At 45.1% G+C, this 19,582-nt stretch overlaps 1 protein-coding gene across 6 annotated transcripts in view; it reads left to right on the top strand.

The window, feature by feature from the left end:
- The first annotated feature begins 2,987 nt into the window (after positions 1 to 2,987).
- Positions 2,988 to 19,582, top strand: part of numb (NUMB endocytic adaptor protein) — a 34,146-nt gene continuing 17,551 nt past the window's right edge. For 4 of the 6 annotated variants that reach the window (XM_072365936.1, XM_072365934.1, XM_072365935.1 and 1 more), the window contains exon 1: positions 2,988 to 3,135. The gene's annotated coding sequence lies outside the window, so the exon portion shown is untranslated. Of the gene's footprint in view, positions 3,136 to 13,875; positions 14,052 to 19,233; positions 19,255 to 19,582 lie in introns of those variants that run through there. The other 2 variants (XM_072365932.1, XM_072365933.1) reach the window with 2 other exon arrangements.

Raw genomic sequence — 19,582 nt, 5'->3', positions numbered from 1 at the left:
GATCGATGGATGGGTGAATTGGTGCTGTTCATTAATTCTCTTGACATTTGTGCTGTATCTCTTAGATGTAAGATTGATGATACGTGTCCTTTTTTATACATATTCGGAGCCAAGTTTATTTTGGGAAACTTGGAATGTCCAAGCTTTGAAAAAAATTAGTTAAAAGTAACATAACAATAATGATTGATGAAGATTTAATCTAATATTCCATACCTGGTAAACTGAAAAGAGGGATAGAAGATGAAGATATCACCCTTAGAATCTTCACTAAAACAAGATAAAGATTAATGGAGACCTATTTCCTGCTTATCAGGGCGTTGCTTCTATTTTCAAAATACTTTGTCTCCCACCTTTAGTTGGTGAGCCTTGTTTAAGAGTGTTCTTTCATCTTAATTCTCTCTGATTTCTACTCAGTTAACATTTAGTATATCAAAGGCTACATACAGATAAAAATAACAAAGATGCATTTTTGTGCCACCAGATGTGGGACTGATATGTTCATCAGCGACAATCCCTCCAAATTAAGTTATTTTATTAGTGTAAATGAATTATTTACACTAATAATAAGTTAATAATGTGTTAACATCTTGTTGCTGCATCGTTGGGTTTTTCCTAGACAATTTGGAGACGATTGTATTCAGGGCCCCAAAAGACCCTGATAAAGCTCTAATTGGGCACATAAGTGAAAGCAGCTGTCTGTGCGTTACAGGGCCATTGTTGCTCAAACTGACCACAAGGGGGCAGAATATACCAATAGATATAAGAGACGTGGGCGACTCATGAACATTTTTTGACTCTGACCCTGATTTTTCAGTGGATCGACCCTCATTTTTATTCCAAAATCAATCACGAAGAAGACGTTTTTTCAATGAATAGGAAATGTGTAAAAAAGACAGAGATAATGTCAGTGTTTGGCAACAAGCGAGAATAATTCACCACCGATGCATTGTGAAGATAAATACATCTAGATGACCATTATCAACATAACAGGCTCGGCAGCTTGTCTAAGCAAGCGCAAGTACGTGTGTGTGTTTGTGTGTATGTACGTGTGTGTGCGCTGCCTTGGTTTTGCAACCTTTGTGGTCACAAATATGCTACGCTGCAGCTTTGTAGGCTTTAAAGCTATGCGAGGAATGCTGATAAACTTCTGGCCTTTTAAAGGGGCCAGTGTGTCATCGTCAGGGGTGGAGGGTGGAAGCTGAAGACAGTGAATGTGAGAGGGAAAAGAGAGTTTCAGCCAGTGAAACAATTTGTGAATATGTTGGGGGTGTCTGGGAATACAACTGAATTAAATGTATACATATTTGTGATTTAATTTCATTCATAATTTTTGCTGTTACCTCATTTCAAAGACTCCACAGAGGCCACAGCGCAAAGAAATGTGTAAGTGTCTGTGTAGGCTCACACGTGCATATTCTTCCTGAGCACTGCTGCGTTGTAAGTTCAAGGGTTGCATCAGATTGCTTTGAGGCATCGGAGGTTACTGCATACACACACATACGATTTACACTGCAACTTCTGCAATAGATAATCCAGTCCAAGGAGAAATGTGTTCCAAGTCTGGATAGTTAATACTGCGACGCATCCTGATCCAGACGTTTTAGAGTTTTCAAAAAGTTAAGAGGGAACACGATGAATTTTATAAATTCACTTTTACAGGTGTTGAAATCAATTTGCAGCTCAGTGTGTACTCCATCAGATAGGATGCTCTTCCTTTTGTGTAAGTTTGTGATGTTGAAGAGTGTTTCCTTTTAACAACGACAACAAAAAAAGGAACATTTTCATCACCCTGAAGTTGGGTGTGTATCTGGACAAGAGGCCGATTGCAGGGAACTGGTCGAACTTTGTGGAACTGTGTGGAAACAGTCACCTCATTTTGAATGGAAACAACACAAAGGAGAACTGTGGATTTTTGAAAGTGGAACTGCTCTGGAGACCCTGGAGGTGAAAATAAGAATGTTGCGAAAGCTGCTAAACGTAATAGACAACACTGCTCAACCTCAACACAACAAAATGTCTTCAGTCAGAGGCTTAATTCATGGGCTCTGAGGTTATTCCTGCCCACAGTAGTAGCCCCACATAATAAGCTATTATAACTTATTCATTTATCCATCTGTGTATATCAGGGATGTCCATATCCGGTCCTCGAGGGCCGCTGTCCTGCAGGTTTTAGACGTTTCACTGCTTCAACACACCTGATTCAGATCAGTGCATCATTAGCAGGTTTCTGCAGAACTCAACAATCTTTTGAAGGGATCCATTTCATCTGAATCAGGTGTGTTAAAACAGGGAAGCATCTAAAACCTGCAGGACGGCGGCCCTCAAGGACCGACTTTGGACATCCCTGGTGTATATTCATTTGAAGGAAAGCAGATACTTATTCAGTAGAACATTTTTCTTATGAAACATACTTGTACTTTGCATGAATGAAAAACCACTGGCTCTTGTAAAATAAGGTTTGATGATTTCAGAATGTACACATTTGAAAGATGTGATCACAATGTGTTCACTCACTGACAGTGTAACCATGACCTATAATCTGATCACAATCCTTTCTCCAACCATAATCTGGACTGATTTGTCTTATTTTAAATGAATTTGTACATACTGCAGTTGTATTTATTCTTTCACGAAGGATTAAGACGTTGATTATTAACGATTGATTGTTGGTTTCTTAAAAATGTTGAAAACAGCCATGAAATCACATTTAAAGCCAAAAGAGTAAAAAGAACAACCCTCCCTGAAATGTAGTTAAGAGATGAGTGTCATTCGAAGAAAGCCCTCCAATAAAATACAATTAACTCAAATGTGTGCTTCGGAACAGCAGTACTAGTAAATGTAACGACTTACATTCCACCACTAAATTTGATCCAGGTTTGCACTATCAACTATCGATCACCTCCGAGCTGCACTCGGCGGCCAATGAGGTCGCGCGGAGGCGGTCCGTTGCTAAGGTGGAGGTTTGGTTGAGTCTCCGAGTAGCAGCCATTCAGCGGCGGTGGCTGAAGCGATTGGACTGCGAGGGTCTCTCCGACGCTTTTTTTGTGGAATTTGAATTATCTGGCACGGCACGGCTCGTGATTCCCAGGTGACGTCTTTAACCGGGCATCTTCTGGGTCGCGGAGGTGATCACAGGTAAGTTGAGTAACGCACCGTGTCTTATTTTGTCTGGCATGCCCGGTAAACCTGGTTAGCATACCGAGCTAAGCGGCACTAGCTTGTGTTTTTCCGAATGCGGCACACGCAGCTATGTTAGCCTCCAGTTACATGGCATTTAGCTCACTTGCTAACCCGACTAACTGACAGAGGGAGTAAATGTAAGCTGTGAGACTGTCTGCCACCCTTCACGTCTGTTGGAAAGGGTCTGCAGGAGGAGCAATGAGGTTATTTAGCCAGTTAAAGCCACCGTCAGTTAAGTCGCAAATGATTCTCAAGTTACCTGGATAACTTTAAGAGGTGGACGTTACTCAGCAAAATAATGAGCCCAACTCGGAGTATAATTAGTAGCCTTATTAGGAAATAAGCATTCTCGGTGTGTTTCTTCACACTGTCAGACGGTTTACTTGTGTAATATCATCGTTACAAATGCTGGGTGCCAGTGGTGGGACCGTCTCTATTAGCAGCGAAGTTTAGTGACATGGCAAGTTTACGGCAAAGGTGTCACAGCCTCGCGCGTTCACATCGAAACGCATGACTAAAGCTCGAGCTCCCCAAACACCCCTTAATCAGACAGCTTTGGTTGAGCTGTGACTCATAGACTCCTAACGGCGTGAATTTCTTGTAATGATGTAACAATATCTGCGCGAGACCTTTTAGCTTGTGCGGTGGTTTAGCCTGAAGAGCGTGATATTTCCATTCTGGTCTGCCATCCCTGATCAGATAAACATCAGTGGTCAGATTACCTTCTACGTGCAGTCTTTATAAAGATAGCCACATGATTGATAGTGTGATGGACACGGGAGCACACCCATATGGCTGAAACATCCTGGCTGTGGGATGATGAGCCTGTTTGGATTCTCTCATCAGCCAGTCACAGCTGTTCTGTCGATGTGATGTTTGTGACACACAAACCGTTTTGGCTTGTGAAATAATGCTGCATGCCACCTTTTTGCCCCTAACACTGTGGGGGGTTGATGATGTATCCGCTGACAGCGTTGCTCAGTATTTGTGGTCATGGTTAGTGGTCGACTGGTAGAGATTTTCAGTGCCTGATGCAGATTATTTACAGAGCGTGGAGGCAGGCGACTGACATACATAATCAGGTGGTTTCACAATTAATTGAACAGAATAGAGAGGCTGTGCTTGTCTGTGTTTTAATGAAATTCCTCAGCAAAAGCAAAGTTTCTGAACATAAATTAACATTTAAACCACACTCTGTTTGCTGTTTTCAATTTAACAGAAATTCCAGTGCAAGAGCCACACTAACAAGGTTTCAGATTTCATGTTTGTGCTCACGGGCCCAGTGAAATTATCGGCCATTGATTATCTGAAAACTATTTGAATGATGTGTAGGTGCGGGAGTTTGACGTCACATTTTTGCAGATGGAGAGAATGTGTTCTTTTCCCAGCATTTTTAAAGTAACTCGAGGCTTAGCTCATCTCAAAGAAGGAGGGAGGAAAGTTTGGCTATCTGCCACCAAACCCACTGTGCAAGTATGTCAGCTGTTGGAGGGAGAGGAGGAGAAAGCAGAAGCAAGTGTTTGGCCGCGGCTTTGTGATTCGCTCTGTGGGAGAAACCGAGCGTTTCCCTCTGTTCTTGAAGGAGAGGCCCGCTCTTGGCAGCGAGCGGTGTGTGTGAATACGTAACCGTGATGCAACGAAAGCCAGATAAACTTGCTGATGACGATGCAGTCAGAGGGCTTCACTTTTGTCCCCTGATATCTGGGAGATAGTTTGTCGCTTGCTGTGAAATCTGAGTGGGTGTCTGTGTCAGCTCGACTTTCAGTCCAGTCTTAACTAAATTAGTGCGAGAATGGGCGAGACGCCTCTTTGTCTCTTGGCTGATGCTATCTTTCAGATGCCTGAATACCTGCTTCCCCTCAGAATTAAGACTGATATTTTTCTTCAGAAGTAACAATGCATCCTGACCATCATCTGCTAGCTGTGACTCAGTGGGGAAAAGGGTGCACCAAAGTAAACTATTCTGCTATCATTGAGGACAAAACATGACCTATAAAAACGGTTGGTACCCAAAAAATATTCCAGTGGCCCCCTCAAAGGTCCATGTGGCATTTGATATCTTTGCATCATTACACAGAGGGCATGCTGTCTGCACATGCTACATCTACAAGCAGCTCCACATTCTTGGCTGATTGGGAGTAGATCCAGCAGAGACACTCTGGGAGGATTCAACCACAGGGTAGGTTTTAGAGCCGGGATCTCAAATGTGCAGCTGACCCCATTTTGACACAAGTGGCCTAAAATAGGTTGTATGGAACAGCAGAGTTGATTTGAATTCGCACCTTTGGTAAGCTGCTCCTCCGTCTGTCGCTTAGGAAAGTTGGTGGTCGTGACCTTTTCGCACGACCAGCCGCTCGGTGAGTTCTGTTTCTCAAAGTAGCTGTAAACGGATCCGGATGAACGGAAAATCGAATCAAAAGAGCGATTATTTTTTTGATTATGCTCACAAGCTCGTGCTCGTTTTTACGTTTAGAAAACAGGACAAGGTTATTCCTCTGCCAGGGCAGTTTGCCTGTCTGTGTGGAAGGTTACGCACGCACACACACACACACACACACACGAAATGAGCCTTGTTGAAGGTTCACAGAGAGGCAGAGCACAGGAAAATGGAACAGCTCTTCTACATTCTAATAAACCTGGATTACTTTCTTTAAAGCCGGGCGTAGCTTTGGTAAGGTGATTTTCTCTCAAAAGGCTTCTCTTGCTCAATTTGTTGCCGCTCATAAACGTGCGCAGTGTCGTTAGCGCTGCAATCATTTCAACATTCTTGTCATCAACCGTTGAAGTAACTAACTATGAGAAATGCTTTTGTTGCATCATTTGCGAGGATCTATGACTTGAACGCTTTTTGTCGTTACCACACAGCGATTGTTCTCATTTCTCCTGCGAATGAATCATATTAACTGGATTTCTCTTTGAGTTTAAAGAAGCAATATTTTCACTTGCTGGTTTTTCTGTGTTGTTGTTTTACTACTTTGAATGCAATTCCTTTTGGGACAATATCTTCAGCTTTTAATTGGGTCCAAGGGGCATTTATCTCCTCCTCTTGCCCTGGCTGTTTCCACTGTGGATTAGAGCTAGGAGGATTTTTTTGGGGGGGGGTTGGCGTCACTGTATGCAAGGAGTTGCCTTTCAGGTTTGTGCCTGGATATGGTATGGGGCTCAAGGACTCCCATTGTCTCTTCAGGCCCCTATACAGAGCGATACCTGAGCCTGTCAGACTGGAACAGCTCATGCTTTATTCAGCCCTCTGATCTCTACTTTAATTATGAGTGACCCAGGATGGAGAAGACCGGTGGTGTGTCTCACAGGGTGGGAACTTTGTTTCAGTTCTAGTCAGAGCACTCGATGTCCCAGTCTTTCTGCTGAGGTGTTTGTTATATCTTATAAACACATCTGCTACAACAAAAACTATAAGAATATCCCAAAAAAGAGGCGACATTTAAGATGGAATCAAGGGTTTTACAGCTCTCTGTTTCTCAGTGATTGTATTGTATTTCCATCCGCTAGCAGTGCTTTCAGCTTTAGATGAAAGCAGCTTGGCGTGTGAACAAGAAGTTTTGCTAGCTTTTAGATAGAAGTTGTCAGCTTTTCTTGAGAACCATGCTCATTGCCCGTTTGAACATTAATTCCCCAAAGATGCGTGTTTGTAGCTGCCTTTTAACACCTTGACTGACACTTTATCAGGTTCACATGCTCATCACTTGTGGTTTGTATAATAACTACTTGCCTTAAAACTAAGTGGCATGTGTTTCTAAGTCTGTTTGTGTCAACCAAATCCCCGTCCACAGCACGAGCAGTGATGAAATTCCCTCACGCATTATGTCGGTCATCAGGCTGCCAACAGTTCGGGTTCTTTGTGATCACGTGGGTTTTCCACGCCCCTCCCTCTGTCGTCACCCATGACACGTATCAGCGTTGCTGTGGCAGCAGTTTCCTGGTAACCACCACTGTGGTTGCTGGATGGTGTAGCCGTAAAAGCATGCAAAAAGCACGACTCAGCAAAAAAACAAAACAAACTTACAAGATGAAAAATGTAAAAAGATTTGGGTTCACATTCGATGTCGGGCTTGGTAATATGGCCAAAACAAGTCATCCCTGGGTATCCTCGGAGAGAATGCGCAGAGAGAGCGCAGTAGATATTTAGATAGTTTCTATTAGATATTTACTATTTCTGTATTTAGGAGTGGGTTCAAAAACTTCTTTATTTTAACACTCATTTTTGGTGAAAACTTCTTTCACAGCCAAGCCAAAGGTGGACTGAAGCGATATTGAATTGAATTGGAAATCTAATTGATTTGCCACCTTGTGAATTGGAATTGAATCGATTCGGGGAAACTAGTAGTGATGCCCAGCCTTAATCCTGTTAAGTGTATCGATAGAACTAAGAGAACTATGTATTTGCAATGATCTACTTTTCACCAGCATTTCACATCCGTTTGCTTCTCTGCTATCGCTGCTCTTGAAGCATATTTGAATGAATGTCTATGCTTACGTTTCCTGAATTATTGTTTTGTCATACTAACAGAATATTTTGGAACACGAATCATGAAAATGTCCCATTAATTCTGATGTCATTCTTCTTATATAGTTGATGACATTAGGAAATGACCTCATACGTGTTCTCTGAAGGCATGGCTTGTGTTTTTTTATTTAAACGTGGAGCTTTGGTGTCAACACACGTGGTTTGAATTTGTTTTAAAGTGGGACAACACAAGACTTTAGACCTCGCTGCTGCAACAACAGAGTCTTCTTTGGCTTGCAGTTTTCTGGGAAGCTCTTTCTGGCCCATATGGGTCTGTTTACGGGCATTGCTCGTTGCGTAACTGCAGTGAGCTTGATCCATATTCCTTTGGCTGCTGTATTTCTGTTAGATAACTGGATTATGAGTGGGCAAAAGATGCAGCGATGTGACGCTTAAGTTTGATGCTTTACATCGAGTCATTTTCTCATTGCAGTGCAGTGAGCGGTGTTGTTGCGGTGGTCAAACTGTTCCTGGTTACAGCATTGTTGACAGTGGAGGGAGGACCCACACAGCAGCCAATACCGAAGCCCTGCCTAATCGATGATGAACGTTCCCCCCCGGCCCACTAAAATAATCAATTATTAATGAGCTGAATATCACATTCTCCCTCGAGTACGGGTGTTTTTTTGTTTTGGAATTACTGTTGCTTCTTTGCATTTGGACAGACACCAAATTGTTGGCCAGAGAGAATGGTGAGAGAAATGTTACCGTTGTTAGAAATGTCAGTTTGATTTACTTTGTTTCCGTCCACATTCCTCACAGATGGGGCAGGCAGGCCTTCTTTTCCTGAATCGGAGATGCTTATCGGTTATCAGGACGGAGGCTGGTGTGGGCCGTGTTTCCTTTGTGTTGTGTCATCGTGGATCCTTGAGCACTGCAGCTTTTTGTTTGCCACAGGGACAGGTGTCTGAGCAGCATGTGTCTGCGCATTCGTTGTGTCATCGTAGAGACGGGGAAAGTATGAGTGCGAAAGATCCCAGACATGTACTCTTGCAGGTTCACACACTCCGCACCATTGCACCATTCCTCCACCAGCAAGCGGCCTGCGGAGAGGGGCGTCTGGCTTGTGTGAGTGCCACAGTGCTGAGTCGACAGGAGGGGAACAAAGGCTTCGCTGTGCTGCTTGTCTGTTTGGCCGCCTTCACACAGCATTTCAGCGAGGGCCACCGTCAGCTTTTGGCTCTGGGAGCCTTGTTGACCAGGCCTTTGCCTGCTGGCCACTGACCCGTTGTGCCCACAGTGCCTGCAGCTTGTCAGGCCTGTGAGGATTGCTGATTATCCCACAGTAATTGGTGCCTGGGCTCTGGCTTGATCAAAGGTGCCCAGCTGATTGTGGAGCCCTGGTAATTTTCCATTCTCTGATGCTCTGCTGTCCTTGCCTGTTCATCTGTCTTCATCTGGTTGCTCATGCCCCGTCTTTGGACACGGGAGGACAGACTTGATGGCTGTTGGCTTGATTATGTCTGCTTTTCTCAGAAGAAGTGACAGAGCTGGGGTGCTCTTTTCTCTTCACACGCACAGCTTGCAAATTTCTCTTGCTCAAGCTCGTGAAGGTGATTTATCTCCAACCGTCATGTGACCTGGCAAAAGCTTCTCTCTGTAACACCTACACCTCAGACATGCAACTTGTGGGTTTTAAATTCCTCAGAACTCTACACTCTCTGCTTTTACTCTGCTTCAGGGTGCGATACACCTTGTTTCATTATACTTTTAACTGTCACACTAACCAAACAAACGCTCCAAATGGTGTGGTAGGAGACTGGACATGGAAACCATTTCTGATATTCATGAAGACCTTCTTCTGTGAAGTATTTTTAATGGAGAGGGGGCTGAATCATTGCTGGCACTGAAATAAAATGGAACCATTGAATAAACTGCTTTCCATTTGGAGATGCAAATCACTGGTAACATAATCATTAGTTCCTATGAAGTTAGAACAGTAGTGTCTGTGAGTGAACCTTGTCACAATGGGATCTCATTCTCTCTGACAGTCCTGCAGTTCATAGTCCATCCGTGCATGCACCTGGTTGTAAATTCTCTTACCCTGTTCTTTGATGTGATTTAACTCCACAGATAACACAGTCCCAGTCAGTAAGTGAGACCACAGCGCTAAGAAGCACAGTACAGTCTAAAATACACATTGACAAGTCGTAGGTTTAAAGTAGAGCCACTGAGTGTTCATTTCCAAAAGTGTAACTGTGCCCCACCCCTGTCTGAGCTGCGCCATAAATCTGCAGGGTAAATGGCCTTGCAATTTTGCTTAATCTGTTGCATAATTTGGAATTCAGCGTTCACCCTTGTCTTGACAAATAGCCCAACCAGGACACAGAGAGCGGAGCTCACGTATGTGGAAAGAATTCCTGAAATTAGCGCTCAGCTCAACAGCTGCACTCAATACAACAGCTGAATTTGCATTCAAGCACACGAGATCTGTTTCGTCGGCTTCAAAACAATCCACCTGTCAACATGTGGACTCCTCCTACTGTTTGATTTTGCCCCCCCCCCCCCCCCCCCAATAGTTTTTCAAGTCATAGATATATATTTTTCCTTTGTCACAGTTCAACTTGTTCTAAGCTTCGTTCGTCCAATCTGAGGAGCTGGCGAGTGTACCAGAAAAAGATTTGTGCACGTGTGTATCTGTTAAGTAAGCTTGAGTATCTGTGTCTCTGCCCAGTCCGACGGGCAGAGCAGCGACGACATGTCTGTTCGCTCAGCAGGAAGTTCCTGTTCTACTCCATCCTCTCATCACTCGTGCTGTTAGACAAATACTGCCACTGACTCACACGCGTGCACGTGTGCACACAGACGCACACAGACGGCAAGTGCCACTGAGCGATGGCACTGTGTCGTCGTTTACTCATATCTTTGACAAAAAGCTGGATTATCGATAACACACTGCCGCACAGCTCCCTTACGTGTGAGTGTGTGTGTGTGGGTGTGTGCGCTGTGTTCTCCAGGTTCATGTAATCTTTTGGACATATCTTGAGCCATACATGTACGCCTCTGTTTATCTGCTGCATCGCGCTGTCTCACAGCAAGCCTGACACAGTGCAGTCCTGAAGTACCCACAGTCATCTTTAGACATCTCTTGATGATGATTGGGAGAGCAGTGAAGAGTGACAGGCCTTCATCACTCTGTGAGCACAACGCGCACACGCTCTGACACCATTCCTCGCCGTGAGGCTGTCATCGCCTCTTCTACGCTATGACTGCCAGCTCAAATGATTTTTCTGGACACAAATTGCAAATTGATGCCAGTTATGTTTGTTAACAGTGATCATTAAAGAAGGAAAATCTTTTGGCTTTCTCTCTGTTTGCTCATTTGCAGATTGGACGGTGATGGCATCCCCGGCAGTCGCCTGGACCGCAGATGAAAGCTTTTCTTAAAACAGATTTTTAAAACGACGCCGGCAGACCTATTTGACTCGTCTATTTAAATCATCCCCAATGCTGCTAATTTCCTCCAAGCGCATTAATTGCTTCTGATCACCGAATTATTTCTCTTTCTTTGTAGTTTTTCTTTTATGCCTAAATTGACTGGTCTGATCCCACAGCAGTAACCTCATTTCATCAATAAATGTTGATATTCACAGCACATCTGCTTGCAGCTGTCAGACCAGTTATTTGACTGCCAGTCAGTGCTCCATTATCAGGGCTTCTTATAAGAGGGAGTCATTTGGAAGCTGCAGGGCAGACATCTTCTCTGGGTCACCTTAAGTACAGGGAGAACGATAAGAGGGAAGGTGGATGTAAAATTTCCTGTCTGCCTCCCATCAAGCTGCTTTGTAAACATGTGATGTTTCCATTGAGTTATATGGTGACAGACTCATGGGACTCAATTAAAGGGTCTAAGTATGGTAAAAAATCTTTTAGTGCGTGCGCCCCAGTCACAGATCTGCTGTGTGGTTTGAACACACGATGACTTAAAAAGTGAACACAAGACAAACGCGTTGTGACTAATACACCAATCTAACTCTAAAACATCTTTTTGCCCTGACTTGGATTTCGTGCTCGTCTCGTTAAGCTGCATCAGTATGCCGGCCTTTCTTGCTCCATTTTAAAGGGTTGTTTGAACACACCAACGAAGTGCCGTGTAATAAGTCTGATTAATTTTTCTGCTCTGTCAGCTTAAACGTTGCAGCGTTTCTTAACATTTTTGGTTTTGTTCTGTGAGCGGGTGTATTTGTGCTGTTTTTAGTTTATTTGGTTAATAGTTGCTTACGTGTCCACAGCGCAGGCACAGACTTCATGTACATGAAGGCCGACCAATTTAGCAATAGTTTGGTTGTCTGCTGTCTGTAGATGAGAAGAGATGGGATCCATTATAACAGCTCATAGGGCATGCTCTGTACCACGCAGCTACTTCTGTGGTCAGCGGCCTCCAACAAAGTATTTAAAAGCAGAAGTGCGGCCTGTTAGACCCACTCAGAATGACAGGAGGCCAACATCTCCACTCAGACACGAGACCCATTTAGCTGGCTTTGATCTCCATTCCTGCACTGGACTCAAAAACAAAAATGACCCAATCTGAGATTTGTTCTTTAATCTGATTTTCAAATATATCCTGCCAAGGAATGCTAACCTTGACAAACACTGAGCGAACCCACTGTAACTGCCTAGGATGAGGCTGCCTAGGATGAGGCTGCCTAAGATGAGGCTGCCTAAGATGAGGCTGCCTAAGATGAGGCTGCCTAAGATGAGGCTGCCTAAGATGAGGCTGCCTAAGATGAGGCTGCCTAGGATGAGGCTGCCCAGGATGAGGCTGCCCAGGATGAGGCTGCCTAAGATGAGGCTGCCCAGGATGAGGCAGCCCAGGATGAGGCTGCCCAGGATGAGGCAGCCCAAGATGAGGCAGCCCAAGATGAGGCTGCCCAAGATGAGGCTGCCCAAGATGAGGCTGCCCAAGATGAGGCAGCCCAGGATGAGGCTGCCCAAGATGAGGCTGCCCAAGATGAGGCTGCCCAAGATGAGGCTGCCCAAGATGAGGCAGCCCAAGATGAGGCTGCCCAAGATGAGGCTGCCCAAGATGAGGCTGCCCAAGATGAGGCTGCCCAAGATGAGGCAGCCCAAGATGAGGCAGCCCAAGATGAGGCAGCCCAGGATGAGGCAGCCCAGGATGAGGCAGCCTAAGATGAGGCTGCCCAAGATGAGGCTGCCCAAGATGAGGCAGCCCAAGATGAGGCTGCCCAAGATGAGGCTGCCCAAGATGAGGCAGCCCAAGATGAGGCAGCCCAAGATGAGGCAGCCCAAGATGAGGCAGCAGTTCAGTCTAGCACAGATTTGACTGGTCATGCTCATTTCGCTTCCCTTGCACCTCGTCGCCTTACCCGCAGCGCAGTCAGGCTACAACTCGATGCAGTAACAGCAGGGTGCACTTGGTCGCTGTGTCCCGTGTGCCAGGCTCAGGCAGTCTACGGTGCCAGAGAATGAAAAGTGCGCAGCTTGTATAAGAGACCAGCAGGTAACTAACCTGCTTGCTATGAGGCTGCTGCTCCGAACGCCCAGACCTAAACCACGTCTTTCAGTTCAGTTCATCTAAACCTGGCTCTATCATTTCGAAGAATATTTTCTCAGATGAGGCACGGAATAAAACGCATTTTGATTGCAACATTGAGCCGGTATTATTGCCTGATAAGTCTGTAAAGTGTGAACAGTAAGTAGAGCAGGTCTGTTTTATTGTCCCTGCCTTGCATGCCAGCTGGCTCACACTGGGACAGTCACCCCCCATTTACCTTGACAGAAACACGGTTTGTGTTTTGTTGGTACTCAATGTGACGCAGGTCAAGCAACCCTGCCTCGCAAACCAGTTGATTCAGTTTGTGGTTAAATCAGCAGCTTGACTTAACAGCAACAGAAGTCCAACCCAATGTTTTTGTGGTGTGTTGAAAGTAAACAGTGACACACGAGACTTTAACCAAACCTCTGAGATTGTCTCCCACCTTCTCACTAATCCATGTAGCTAATCTTGCTCCAAGGTTTCTGGTGCAGAAGTGGTTAATTATGTTTCAGTATTGTCACATTCCGGGATAAAACCTGCAATCTTTTTCTGAGTCTCCCTAAATGTGCTAATGCTCACATTTTTGTTGTCAGCCAACCAAAGGCAGGATTAATAGATCATCTATTAACAGAACTTTGCTGAGGCCAGGTGAATGTGTAACACTGGCAGTGTTTCCTCAGGCCAGTGCTTTGTGCAGAGAGAATACCCAGTGTGTGCGATTTGGCCTGATTTCTCTACCTTGCTGAAACTCCTCTAATGGCAGTTTATTACCCTGAAGAACACCGGAGCTTGATAATGGAGCCGTTTTGGCTTCGGGCCCTCGAAAAGCTGCGGTCATCTGTCTACCTTGTGAGAGTGCATTTATGAGCAGTGAGTTCTCTGTGCTCTGTAGTCCTGCTGTGGCAGTGTGTACGTGTAATGCCAGTGATGTCAAGAAGGTTTCCATAAGGAGCGCTTTCACTCAGAAGTTTCCCAAAAGATTTCACTTGTGAAACTGGAGGACAGTGTGAGGAGGTCACGCTTCTGTCCAACAGTCCAACGCCGATGTGTTCCTAACAAAAAGGACTGCAGAGGGAGAAACCCATGGCTGCCGTAGGTCAGTCGGTGTACACACAAACAACCACTTTGTTAGCTTTTGTACAAAATGACTGCCTCTTTATAAAGATATCTTCCCACGGCTGCCTCATGAGTGAGTACTTATTGTATTCTCAGCAGCAGCTTGCCATAAAAAGAGACCTGGATTGATGGAGCTCAGCTCTCAGACCAGTACATCAAACCCCTCCTGGCAGGCCAGTGCTTTCAATCGGCAGCCTGCCTGCACAGCACGACTACAACGTTTTTTCAATGCTAATTGAAACCGCACTCCATTAGGCAAACTGTCTCCTCTGGCAAGATTTGCTGAAAAAACAATCGCAAAATGCGGCTTTGGGGGAATAAAGAAGAAATACAAATGCGTAAGATGACCCGTTCATGGCATGTGTTGTCCCTGTGGTGGAAATCGGGCAACAGATTCAGTATGTGAATCATCACTGTGGCATGGTGACAGTGATTTGCCACTCCCCAGTGCGAGGGTACTGCCCTGGATGTTTAAATGTGGCCTCAGCTGCTGCCCACAGTGATGTGTGGCTCTCAGTGCTGAACTTTGGGCTGGTCATTCAACTTTGTGTCGGTCTGGACTCCAGTAACACCATGCCTGACCGCTCCCACACACACACACACAAGCATGACCTCGCAGACAGTTTGTTGTAGAGGAGGGACACGACATCAACTGTGCAGCGTTCTGGGCCACATTTTTTCCTCTGTCTCCACTCTAATCCCAGTCAGTCGTGTGCACTCAGGAAACGGGGGTCATAGTGTCTTGCGAGGGTCAGGGAACAGATTGACTGAAATGATTCAGGGGCAGACAGGGATCCCCCTGAGCAGTGCAAACAGGAGCCAGCACTCCTATTCCCACCATTTCCTTCCTTTTGTGGCGTTCCACCCACTTCTGCCATGTCCCGACTGTACGCTCCATCTGAGATGTGGTTAAGTCTGCATTTTTGCGTCTCTCAAAGTAGATATTTCAGAGAATTCAACATATTTTCCACCGTACACGTTCATCTCGCTCTCAGTAGTAGTGTTTGCTGTGTTTGGTTTGTGAAAAGAATCAGTTGAACCGCAGGCCTTTCCTTTGGACTCCTCTGCATCCATCTTTCGTCAGGTCGGATCTCTTTTTCAGACATATTCCAGACTGTGTGGTTCAGACGACTCTGATGGTGTAGCGTGTGCAGATCATGAAAGCATGGAGCAGCTGGTGATAAGTTACACTTGTTTACTGACCACCTCTTTCCACCAGCTATTACATGCAGTTTTATTATTGAGCTTTTCTGCACTCTCAAATTTGTTTCCACCACTGTGTGAACCCTAAAAACAGACGTAAATCAAATGCACCTGATTCGTGGATCAGCAGTGAGCGTGAGCGCCTCTATCCAAGCACAGGTTTTGGCAGTTTGCCGGTCTGAAGGAAAACAAACAAGAGCTCCATCTCAGACTCTACAGGCCTCAGTCAGCATGTTAAATGTTAAAGCTCTTGACAGTGCAGTCAGAAAAAGAACATTTGTGATCATTTAAGACCGCTAATTCATTTGCAAACAAACTACCCAAATCATAAGATTCCCTGTAAGATTATTGGTTGTTTTTCATGCTTTTCATATAAACATGTACCGGACTGTCAGACCAGATGTGGCTCTCTTGGGCAAGAAAAATGTATCTCTAACTTTGGTTGTTCCAGCATTAGGAGACTTTTTTTAACCTCATAGCTTCAGATACAGTTTAGTTGAGGGAAAAATAAATAAAAAACATTATCTGCAGTGATATCGATTATTTTGCATAGACGACATGCCATTCCTGAATGTGACGCTGAATAGACTCTATTTAGGTCAAACTTCCCCTGAGTGACAATGTGTAATACTGTAATTAATTCTGTGTGATTGCATGTGACCCAGAATATCACTTTGAGGGGTTAACATTAATCAGCGGAGTAGCTGGGTGCCCATTGCATGCTGTTTCTGTTGTGCTTCAACCTTAAATGTCAATATTGGGATGTAGTTAAATCATTTGTGGCCCAGAGCAATTACGTTGCATGTCTGTTGTGGTTTATTGAGTCTAACTGGGTTTATAGTTATGTATTAAGAGCTGAGCTGACTTCACACAAACAGAACCTCGAAGCCAGAAAACCTTCTTCGTCTTTTCTTGATCTCGGCCTCACACCTGGACGTTTGGATTCGCTGGGCTTTACCCTTTTGTGTGTCACGCTTGGCGGTTTTTCACTTTTATCCAGATTTTATTTTTTTTTGTTCATGCTAAGCCACAAACGGGGACCAGAAAACTGGATTACCACGGTGACGGCATATTTTGAATTCTCTCCCTTCCCGTGGCCGTTTGGGAGCAGAACAGAGGCTCTAGCACCTCGAGCTGACCAGCTCCCTGGTAGCAAGGCTCCGTGGATATGCCTCGCTGGCAGGATTTGCATGACAAATCGCTGGCCTTATTGATAGAGGATATCCTATCTCTTTATTGCTCTGGAGACTATAAACACGCTCTGAACACACAGAACAAGAAATTCCTTGAGCAGAGCACTATGAAATGGCATAAAGAGTATCGGCTGGCACAGAGGTGGGGCAAGTCATGAAAGGAGACGGAGGGACCTTTTTGTCTTGAAGTGCCCATTCTCCCTCACTCTCTCTCTTTTTCTTGGTCTCACGCTCACTCCCTCTTCTAGCCTCTCCCTCAATCTTGTCTCTGAAACCCAACTGCTGTACTCATCCCTAGGATCCTTCTGCAGGGATTAATCAGTTTTCCATTCCTGGAGAGATTATTCAAATACTGTTACATCTACAGCTGCACCCCCCCCCCTTCCAGGACAGCAGCACAGCACCGACTGAGGGAGGAATCTTGCTCATCGTCTGTCTCCCTTTGCGCTTCGAGTTTTGTTTTATGTTTGTTTTCTCATTTTGGCAAAAGTCTGTCTGATTTTCCTGCACTTGGGAGGCCTGAGTGGGCAGCCCACTTTTTACTCTTGTTTCTGTGTATATGAACACTGAGCAAATGTAAATGGTTCTTGTGTAATTGTCCTCATTAGCGCTGGTAGGAGAGGAGCCAGAGATCCTCACGGCACCAGAATACCAGAGCTATGACAGCCCCAGCAGGGTTCAGATCCTGCTCTACACCAAAGCCTTTACCTCCCTGCTCAGCTTTGCTTTTTGTCTCAGCTCCCCACTCCGTGCCTCTCTACACTTTTCCAAGCTCAAAAAGTGGCTTTTGATGTGCTTTGTATCGTCATGTTTCATTGCTGTCTAGAAGTAAAATCCACCTTTTAACGCTCGATGAGTACGCCCTCTTCCGCAGCTCTTGCTGTTAGATTGAAAGAATCCCAAATGAGCCAGTTAGTCTGATATGTGGCCGGCCAGAGTAAAGTTCACCTGTAGACAGGGTGTCAGTTGTAAAAGAATCTTTTTAAAATATATATGGGATCAGTTTAGTTGCAACCCTACTTATTGATTATATTACCATGAATCTACTCAGGTTGGCAATGTTATGTTCCAGCATGCAGAACTAGTCACTATGCCGACTCCCACATTCCTTCTGCTATCAGTCTGCTAAATGTTGTGAATGTATGATAAGGGCCATCCCGCTGACCAGAGTGCTGTTCATCAACATGTTGTTGATGTTTTTGAGGATTCTATTTCTCCTTCATTTCTATAAAGATGGGTTAGAAAGTAGAAACCAGTTGCATTGATTTGGATTCTTTAAAATGTAGTTGGAGACAACTTGTGAATACGTACCGTGGCGCTGAGGAAAATGATCCTCACTTCTAATTCCCCCTGAACAAATACAAACCTAAGGGAGCTTAGGTTCCATCTTGCCTTCTGGCTAAAGGCCCGTTAAAGAGCTGAACGGACCTCGTGTGACCCGCACTCGCACACAGCCACACGCTCACGCAGGCTTATTTGGATTTCCCCATATGGGTTACTCATTGATGTAGCGCCTTCCCTGGCCAATTAAAACCAAGTTTTAACCCAGAAAAAAACGCATCTCACTTCCCGTTGGGATCTCACCGGTGTGTGCAGTCAGGTTGGGTCACGCTTCAGTTTGCTGGTTCACAGAACACGCAGGGCAAATGAAGTACAGTCCACATTGAATACTCAATGAAACAAACACAAGTGGTCCTCTACCCAGGAGAAGCGTACCAGTGTAGCAGATGTGTCCGTGCCCCGACTAGTCGGAGCTCTTTTGACAGCATTTGGAGGACCTGCTCAGTGTAAGGCAGGCGGTCACGAAGTATATGGAACTGTAAAGGACAGATTAATGGAAATATTCTCTCTGAGGGATCAGTGAGTGACAATGGTACAATGTTCCCCTCTGAAGGGCTGTTGAGTCAAAGTATAAAGTTGCATGAAACGGGAACACTCGAGTGAATTGCAAGTAATTTAATTGCAGTTGAGTGCCGTATGTAAATAAAGACGCTTACTTTCCACCGGTGAGTTCCAGTGATAACATACAGTGTTGGCATTCTGCCCACTGTCAGTGTCAGCCTTTGGCCTTTATTGGCCTCTCTTCTACCGTCTGTACTCTTTACTGTGTTCTAACAGCTGAATTATTCATAAAGCCCTTCTCAGGTATGTGTTCTCTGAAAAAACAACAAAGTCCTGCCTGATGTCAGACTTGTCGACTCGCTAGCCGACTCGCTAGTCGACTCGCTAGTCGACTCGCTAGCCGACTCGCTAGTCGACTCGCTTGTCGACTCGCTTGTCGACTCGCTTGTCGACTCGCTTGCCGACTCGCTAGTCGACTCGCTTGCCTACTCGCTAGCCGACTCGCTTGCCTACTCGCTAGCCGACTCGCTTGCCGACTCGCTAGTCGACTCGCCTGCCGACTGGCTTGCCGACTCGCTTCTCTCTCATTCAGCCTCAGTCTGCGCAGGTCTTCGAGGCCACTTCCTGGGGGAAAAGCCTGAATTTTTCCCTGCCAACATCCTGCTCAGCCCTGCTGCATATTTACTGAACGAGATGATGTGAGTAGACCAGTTTATTAGGTGGTCTTCCAACAAATCCACCGCTTTAAATTCTTGATCGTATTGAACTTCTACGTGAAAAGAATTGACAATGTCGTCTGTGTTAAAGGAGTTGAGGCAGCTGATGTGTGCTGCTCACGCTCAGAATAGGCAGAAAACGGTAAAACGGCTTTGTGACTACAGCATTGTGGACACGAGATGTTTGAATTGTACTTGTATGTTGCTCCTTGCTGCGTGTTAGAAATCACTTGGCGAACGTGAATCCTTCCTTCCCTCCATACACGTTATATTTTGTCAACGCTCCTGATTTCCCAGTCCTGCAAGCGGT

The sequence above is a fragment of the Leuresthes tenuis genome, unplaced genomic scaffold (genome assembly GCF_036924035.1).
Source record: "Leuresthes tenuis unplaced genomic scaffold, fLeuTen1.0.hap1 SCAF_15, whole genome shotgun sequence".
Taxonomy (NCBI): Eukaryota; Metazoa; Chordata; class Actinopteri; order Atheriniformes; family Atherinopsidae; genus Leuresthes; species Leuresthes tenuis.
The sequence above is the reverse complement of the archived record's forward strand: the minus strand, read 5'-3'. Positions and strand labels throughout refer to the sequence as shown.